Source organism: Onychomys torridus, chromosome 4 (genome assembly GCF_903995425.1).
Source record: "Onychomys torridus chromosome 4, mOncTor1.1, whole genome shotgun sequence".
In the NCBI taxonomy this organism is placed as follows: Eukaryota; Metazoa; Chordata; class Mammalia; order Rodentia; family Cricetidae; genus Onychomys; species Onychomys torridus.
Window position 1 is genome coordinate 63,454,850 of NC_050446.1, and position 9,241 is coordinate 63,464,090.

The 9,241-nt window shown below is 32.6% G+C and overlaps 2 pseudogenes; both read left to right on the forward strand.

Annotated features, from left to right (window-relative positions):
• Window positions 1-2,553: 2,553 nt before the first annotated feature.
• Window positions 2,554-3,499, forward strand: LOC118582950 (annotated as a pseudogene).
• Window positions 3,500-6,990: 3,491 nt separating this feature from the next.
• LOC118581797 lies at window positions 6,991-8,841 on the forward strand (annotated as a pseudogene).
• The last annotated feature ends 400 nt before the right edge of the window (window positions 8,842-9,241 follow it).

Below are 9,241 nucleotides of genomic sequence, written 5' to 3' on the forward strand. Positions count from 1 at the left end.
TTAAAAAGTTTTCAAAGATAAAGATAGGACATCTGCTGCATGATTTGGGGATGCTTTATGGTAGGAGGTGCTTATGGGTGCAGGAGCTAAGGATGTATCAGAGTGGTAGATCACTTGTCTAGCATGAACAAGTCCAGAGATTCAGCTGGCAAATATCAAAATAATAACAATGGAAAATGTAAGTATGGTCCAGGTAAATGTCTCAATTTACAATCTCATTTGCTTTACCTATAGTTTAAAATGGAAAAATTCAATGTGTGAAAAAAAGATTGCTTTTTCTATTTCAAAAGTTATTTACTTATACCACTTATTAGTTGTTTGAGATAATCATATATGAATACGACATATAGTGATGCTTCCTCTTCAAAATGAAATATTGGTATTCCCCATTAAAATGGAAAAATATTTTGGAGAAGTATAGAAAGCAAAACACCAGCTAATATTTTTCATCTAATATATTTGAAAATAAGTCTTTTAGAAACATACATTTTCATTGAAATGGTCTGAAATGTCACACAACAGAGATTACAATATAGAAAGAGCCCACATCCCATTCTATGATCAAACACAGTAAAACCAAAGCATAAAACATGCTTTATACTTATCTATTATTTATAATGTGACAATGACAGGTTATCAGGCCAATATTCACAACAGATGTGGATCACATAATACATTCTGGTCTTCAAGGAAATGATCTGGTTGTAGAGTTTTGTCAGTGCCTGATGATATAGTACTCCTCTGGGTTAAATAAATGGGGAAACATGTTTAAATGCATTATGTAGTGTAATGAAGGAGACAAAGTTTGTGCAACACTTTCACAATCTTAAAATGACTGTTTAGCTCTGCCAACTTTTACTAAAATTATTCGTAAATTTTGAGTTTCAGTTATAGTAAGTTCACACTTTTATATTAAGATTTTGTCAATAAATTTTGAAACATTTTAAAAATGGGATTAATTTCTATCATTTCTATAACATCATTATTAAATATAAAATTGTACAGATGAAAAATAATAATTGTTTACTTAACATTCCTACTGTTATCACAAAATCCTTAGGAATTCCAAGTTAATCTCAGTCCCTATATCCTCCCCATTTGCTTCTATGTATGAACTAAAATTTTGAATTTCACAAGCCACACAGAACACTTTCAAAACACAATTGATCCAAACTCCTATACGCAGTGACTTTCCCTATTTAACCTAATGTAAATAACACTGAATGTGAAAATTTGTTGATACTATGAGGAAAGTAATATAGTCACTTTTCTGACAGAGTGGATGATCATTTTATTCCCACATACTGCCCAATGTGCATAAACAGTAAGAAAAATTATATCTACTATTGAAAATAGACAAATGGCTGTATGAGTAGGTAGAAGGATATATAGATGGAAAATGAGGAGTAGAATGAGTTGAATCGGTGATACTTTGGATAAAAGAATGCTTTAGTTTTGTTATTTATGAAATATTTTCACGAGTTTCTAAATGCTGGTAAATCTTATAATGAAGTTTTGAAAAGTAAGAAATTGGAGATAAAAGAGTTTTAAAGGGAAGGCATTGTTCTGAGGTAAATAAAGCATACAAAAATTAATGAGAACATCCAGAATTCTCAAGCCTAAATCTCCCAGAAATGAATGCAATGGAAGAATAGAACAAGTGAGCTATCTGTATAAACACAAATCAAAGTGACTAAGTGGGCTTAGAGTAGCATGAAGTGAGCTCTGGGGGACACAGTTTTGCTACAATAGATGTTTATACAAAATAGAGATGTACCTCTTAGGTACAGTTCCCTCACCACACTAACAGTTGGATGGGAAAAGGTAAGACAGCTTCTGATCATTCAGCATCCTGAGATAGGAAGATATTAACATTCTTTATTTTGTCCTAAGTTCCAATTTAAGGACAGAAACTTTAAAATCTGTATAAACATTATAACACTGGTTTTGTGTCTGTATAATGATAAAAAACACATTTAAATGTTGTAAATTCCATATAATATATGGCCTACATTTGTACTACAGTAACTTCTGTATAAAACCATCAAACCTCAAAGAAGAATAAGATTGAAATATTTATATATATAATTCCCTGAAACTTTTTTACACACTTTTGAGTATTATTAATGTATTGAATAATACTCATGTATTATTTACAATTTTTGAAATTAATCTCAAGCTAATTATGATAATGACAAACTATTTTGGCAGAGAGTAAAAGTCAATTATAGTAATGAATCATTATTAAGCTTAATATTAACTCAAATTTTGATTTTGGTTATTTGAGAAGAAAACTAAAAGTGGCCTTTATAATAAATCTAAAACATCGAAGATGCTAACTGTATAGATAAACCAAAATAATGAAAATATTCACTGCATATCCTGACTGGAAAACATTACATATCTCAACATTTAAGAAAATATATAACATGTGTATTTTTATTCTTTTAGAACATTAGAAAATTTGGAGTGTGGTATCTGTAGCTTATATGTTTTATAAGAAAACCAAATGCAGTAACCCAGCTTTCACTTTGGACTGAATCATCTCCAAGCATGGAATACACAAAGATCAGGTCAGAGGACAATGCCTCCACAGTGACACAATTCATCCTTCTGGGATTCTCAGACCTACCCAACCTCCAGGGGTTTCTGTTTGGAATATTCTCCATAGTTTACTTAATTATCCTAGTTGGAAATAGCTTCATAATTGTGATAACCAGGCTTGATCCAGCACTACAGAAGCCCATGTATTTTTTCTTGGCAAACTTTTCTTCTCTGGAAATCTGTTATGTATCAGTCACTCTTCCTAGAATTCTGTTCAACATTGGTACTCAGAATAGGAGTATATCCAAGGTGGCCTGTGCCACACAAACCTGCTTCTTCCTTATCCTGGGAGCCACTGAATGCTTCCTTCTGGCTGTGATGTCCTATGACCGCTATGTGGCCATCTGCAACCCTCTGCACTATCCCTTAGTCATGAACCCAACAAAATGTATTCAATTGGCAGCAGGCTCCTGGCTTGGTGGAATGCCATTCCAGCTTGGGCAAACGTGTCAGATATTCTCTCTACATTTTTGCAATTCTAACCAAATCAACCACTTCTTCTGTGACTTACCTCCCATTCTCAAGCTGGCCTGTGGAGACACTTTTGTTAATGAGCTGTCTGTCTATTTAGTGACTATCCTCATTGCTACAGTCCCTTTTATGTTGATCCTTGCTTCTTATACCCAAAATCATTGTCACCATTCTGAAGTTACCAACAGCCACCGGACGTGCAAAAGCCTTCTCCACATGTTCTTCCCATTTGCTTGTGGTGTTTTTATTTTTTGGATCAGCTACTGTTACCTACTTGAGGCCAAAGTCCACACATTCTCCAGGAACTGACAAACTGTTCTCTCTGTTCTACACCATTGTGACTCCCATGTTCAACCCCCTGATATACAGCCTTAGGAACAAGGATGTGATTGCTGCACTGCAAAAATTGTTACTTAGAAAATAATGTCATGTGCATGTGCACTAATGTCTAATGTACTTTGTTTAACTACCTGTAATACAAGGATACTCTTACACTTGGTGTCATAGAATCCTCCTTTCTAGCTCCTGCTTCATGGCCTTCTATAGCCCTCTTTGCTAATGTCCAGTCTATTCATCCAAGTATTGGTGGCCTGTCAGGTCAGTTGAATTTTATTTACATTGTGAAGTTTTGAAGATATTTTCTTTGTCATCTTATGGTTTCTATAAAATCAGTCACTTCTGTGGCATCATTCCCTTTGTAGATTCAGTTAGTATGTATGATTACCTTTATGAATGAGATAGTAGCCTTCCTTGGTGCTGTGTTACATGTCTTTCTCCATTTCTGTTAATAATTTCTACTAGAATAAAATCATGCTACAAACAAAATTGCCATCAGCTATAGGTTGGCACCAACCCTGCTGCTTTCATTCATTGCATTTTGTATATGTGGTCATAATATTGTGACTCTGACATGTATCTCCAAGTAAGAAGGATATCATAATCATGACACTGAGAAAGTTATAATATAAGGAATTAACTGGAATTAAATATGACAAAATAGAAGTATGGCTTTATATTTGGTGTGTGTGTGTGTGTGTGTGTGTGTGTGTGTGTGTGTGTGTGTGTATGTGTTTGTGTGTGTATAACATTTCCAGAACTATTGTCATTTAAGTATGAAACATTTGTTTTCACATTTTCACAACAGGAATTATTTACAAATAAATTGTATTTGTTTATGCTGAAGGACAGTTCTGTATGTTCTATAAAATAACCATCCATTTAATTTTCACATGAACAGTTTTGTATAGTATTCACTTTCAAAAGTAGATTGTTTCATAAAAAAAGACATTTAATTGCGATTACTAGTCCAGTGACTTAGAGTCTATTTAGCAAAGCAACATCTAATGGAAACCCTGGGAATTCTCATCTCTAGCCCCGAGCATCAGGCAGAATGAACACCTAGAATGATTTGGATCATCTAGCAGAGATTCTGTTATAATATCACAAATGATAAAATTCACTTTTGCAAAGGAGTGCTAAGTTAGGATAGGCGTTTTCTTTACGAATACAGCTGTTTTGCTCAGTTTTTGTCAACTTGTCACAAACCAGTTTTAGTCATAGCACATTGGGAACTTGATTGAGGAATTGCCTCCATCAGGGTTATCCTGGATAGGTATATGGGACATTTTTAAAAATTTTCTTATTGATTTAGGATGTCCCAGGCTGCTGTGATCCAGATGGACATAGGCCTTTCATAAGCAGATGAAGAAATCATAGGAAGTAAATCCATAGCACTGCTTCCTGGCTCTGAGTTCCAGCATAAGTCCCTACTCTAACTTTCTTGATGGACTATTAGATGAACAGTTAGCCAAATATAATCTTTTTCTCCCACAAGTTGCTTTGGATCATGGTCTTTATCATACCAACAAAAAGCAAATGAAGACAGTAGACAATGCATATTGGATGAAAGATATTCACAAAAACAAAAACATGCACTTACCCATACACCTAATTTTGCTTGAAAACAACTCTCAAAAGAACTAATTTTCAACATAAGAGCCTGCAGTTTCCTTGTTTGGTTATTTTTGTAATGATAAGATTCTTGCTGAGAACCTCAAATGTACAAGGAAATCTATTCTCCTTAGGTGCATGCATAAGAACTTAAAGATCTCGGGGGGAGGACAGAGGAACCCATGGCTGATGTGTAAAATTAAAACACAAATATAATAATAATAATAATAAATAAATTTTAAAAAAGAGCTTAAAGTTCTCATTGGGTGTTTATAGTTTCATTAATGATGACTGTGTGTTATTAAGTATGGTGCAAGTTCGTTTATAAGTGAATTTCTGTATTTGGTAAATGATTGTATTAAATAAAATAAAATTAATTAAATAAATTAAAATTTAAGCATGAGATAAGAAGTAAGAAAATGAATACTGAGAATATTAGCAAGTACTTTTACAATGAATATTGAGAAGTTGTTTACTTAAAAATATTTTTCCTGTGGAGATATAGAATACATTGAATCAGTGAATAAGACAAATCTTTATATAAAAGCATGTAATTTTAATAAAAGCAGCCATATCATTAGTATACTTTGCATGTATAATTAGAAGTATGAATGAAGATAAAATTATCCATATGCATTGTGTCTGACAACATCAGTTATCTTTTTACTCTTCCTTCATTTCACTGATACAGGGGCCTATATAGGAGCAAGGGTAAAACACAGGCAAGCATGAACACACACACACAAATATTGTTGCCAATTTCTGATACTTTTAATGTTCATTTTTCTTAATAATCACAAAATTGAAAAGTAGAATGTACAAAAGGTTACATAGGTCCCATTTTATTTTTCTCATTTCATTTATATTTTCTTATCTTTAACTTCTTGAGTGGAAGGAAGAAGAATTTTCTTCAATTAGAACTTACCATGGGGAAGGGACTTATTTCCAGAGCAGAGAACATTTCCTACTTAAACACCTCTGTGTCTTTGACAGTACAATAAATGCTTGAAAGTATTTTGTCTGCTGCAGGTAAAGGAAGTATTTCAGCCTTAAAAATCAAATTCACTTCTTATTTTCTTTTACTAATCAATAAAGGTAAAATTTATATTTAAATTTACTCTATAATCATAAGCTCAAACAACAATTGACTCATATGTATATAAGTTGTCTCTCCCTTTTACATATCAACATGAGAAGTAATTGAGCAAATTAGCTGAAAAAAATCTTGTATCTAATTTTTAATTTCAAATAGCTTTAAATTTTTTAATTTTTTGACATTTTATGATATATGTTCAAAAATAAATAAATTGTGAAATATGTTTTAGTACATAAACCCAATATGTAAAAGAAAAATAATATCAATATGGACACCATATTATATACTAACTTGTATCAACATTTTAACATACAATATACACTTAAAGATGTTATTTATCTTTTATCAAGATTTCATTATATTTAGCCACATGTTTATCTGCTTTATGTGAAGACACTGAAAATCACAGCTCATAAAAACATTAGAAGATCAATCATAAGCATCATTAAAACACATCTCCCAACTACTATAGTTAAATTTGTTCCTAGTATTTAAAGATTAAATACTCTTACTGAATATGAAAATATTATACAATTATTCACATGTTTATATGTATCTTCAGTAATTTTTTCATGAGTAAAACCATTCTGAATTCATGTAACCATTCATGCCTTTCCATGCTTTATCTTATCTTTTTCTAAATTTGATCAGAGAAATTAAGCACTGTGTACTCCTCCATGTTAAATGCATTAGTTAATATCAGAATAAATGTAGGAAAATTACCGTTCTTACTCTTCCACCCCATTACTACTAACACACACACACACACACACACACACACACACACACAAACATTATGTAGAAAAATACACCTGCTGTCAAGTGGAGTTATACAGATTAATAGGAATAGAGTGTAGAAAGATAGCGGAATGGGAAGACAAGGTAACTGTTGAGCACACTATATATTAATTGCAAGATAAAGTGGTGACTGCATTCAAAGATTTTTAGGAAATAATTTCAAGACATATATTTTCAAACAATTCATAGTGAAATTTTGTAAAAAAAAAATAAATTTAACAGTTGCAGACTAGAGATAAAGTAGAATAATGGAAACAAAAAGGAGCATGTCAGTGTGATCATGTCTGTTCCCTCACAAATGTATGCAATAAAGTTAACTGAGTATAACAGATCAGAGTCATTGGGAGGACCAGAATAACTAGGAAATGTTCAGGATGAGCTTTTGTGATGATGTTCTCCTGCTGTAGAACTTTGCACAGTATAAATGGATGTAGGCTCTACTTAGACCTTCATCTTGACCACAGATGCTGACAAGACTACTTCAAACTCCTGATTTCCCTCAATAAAAAGATGATCTGAAAATGTTTACCCTATCATAGGTTTTTATATAAATGTCATAGGAAAAGAAAAAGTGTGATTTAAATTGGGAACTGTAATTCAAAAACAATATTCTGCACTGAAATCTCAGAAATATAAGGAGTAGCGATCCATCTAATGTGATAGCCTGCTATTCACTAATTTCATAGCAAAATGACCTATAAAGAGAATTAGTGAATCAAAAGTGGAAAGAACTTCCACATATTAAAGTATTCTATCTAAAAATTACTTTAAATGTTTTTAAGAATATTTAGTCATGTATTAATTTAAATTTGAACTAATGACCATCAGAGTAGCAATATAAATAGGCATATGTAGAAGAAGAGATTTTCAAAATAAATATAAGCAGATACTTCTTTTTTGTCTTAAGAGAAGAAAATTAATTTCATGGGCTATCATGAAAATCCAAAAAATACACAACACTCAGTGTATTAGGGAAATGATATAACAATGTTTTTTATTTTAGCAACAAAATCTTTACTCATACATTTTGGAGCATATATAAAGTCATAAATATTATTCATTGATGCTAGAAAATTGGAAAGTGTGTTTATGTCATTTATACATGATAAAAATAATTTAATGATAAGGAAATACATGACACTTTTGCTTGAATCATAACTACAGATAAAATATTTCAAAATCATGACATAGAACAATATGCCCTTCAGACTACACTGTGACAATTTCTCCATTTGGTATGTTCTAAATGATGTACTTGATTAACTTGATTACAAGTAATTTCATAATTGTGGTAACCAGAATTGATCCTGTACTATAGAAATCTATTTATTCTTTCCTGGCAAATTTTTCTTTTGTGGAAATCTGTTATGTATCTCTAATTTTCCCAAAGATTCTGTTCAACATTGGTGCTCAAGACAAAGGCATTTCTGTGATGGGAACTGTTCCACATAAATGTGTTTCTTCCTTATGCTGGGATGAGGTATGACTGCTATATGGCCATTTGCAACCCTCTACACTATCCTATGGTCATGAACCCCAAAAAGTGCACTCAGCTGGCAGCAGGTTCCTGGCTCAGTGACCTTCCAGTCAGACATTCTCTCTACATTTTTCCAATTCTAACCACATCAAACACTCCTGTGACTTGCTGTTTATTCTCAAGTGGCCTTTGGGGATACTTCAGTGCACGAGCTGTCTGTTGACTTAGTGGTTACACTGTTGAAAATTTGATGCTTGTATCTTATATCAGAATCATTGCCACCACTCTGAAATTGCCATCAGCCGTAGAATGGACAAACCACTTGTCCACATGTTCTTCCCATTTGCTTGTGACACATTTGTTTTTTGGATCAGCTACCATTACCAACATGAAACCAAAGTCTACTCATTATTTAGGAAATGACAAATTGATCTGGCTGTTTTAACGAATTATGATTCCCATGTGCAGTCAACTGATATAAAACCTGATGTGATTGCTGTCTCGAGAAAACTGTTTCTCATAAAATAGTGTTTTGGGCTCTGAAACAAATGTTTTGGTTTTTTTTCCCCTTGCTTCTTACATAGTTCCTGATACAGTATATCAATCTTTATGCATTTCTTTGAAATATAACTACTTTATGGTTTTAAAATGCTTTTGCTATTTTGAATAATAGCCTAAAATATATTGTTTTAAATATCCTATGCACTCTTGTCCAGGTTGTTTATGTAGATCTCATCCGTTTCTCTGTCATTGGGTGATCCCTGGGTCTTCCTAGGGTCCCGTTTTCTAGGTAGCCTCCCTGGAGTTGTGTAGCAGTCTAGTCATCTTTGTTTTACATCTAGTAT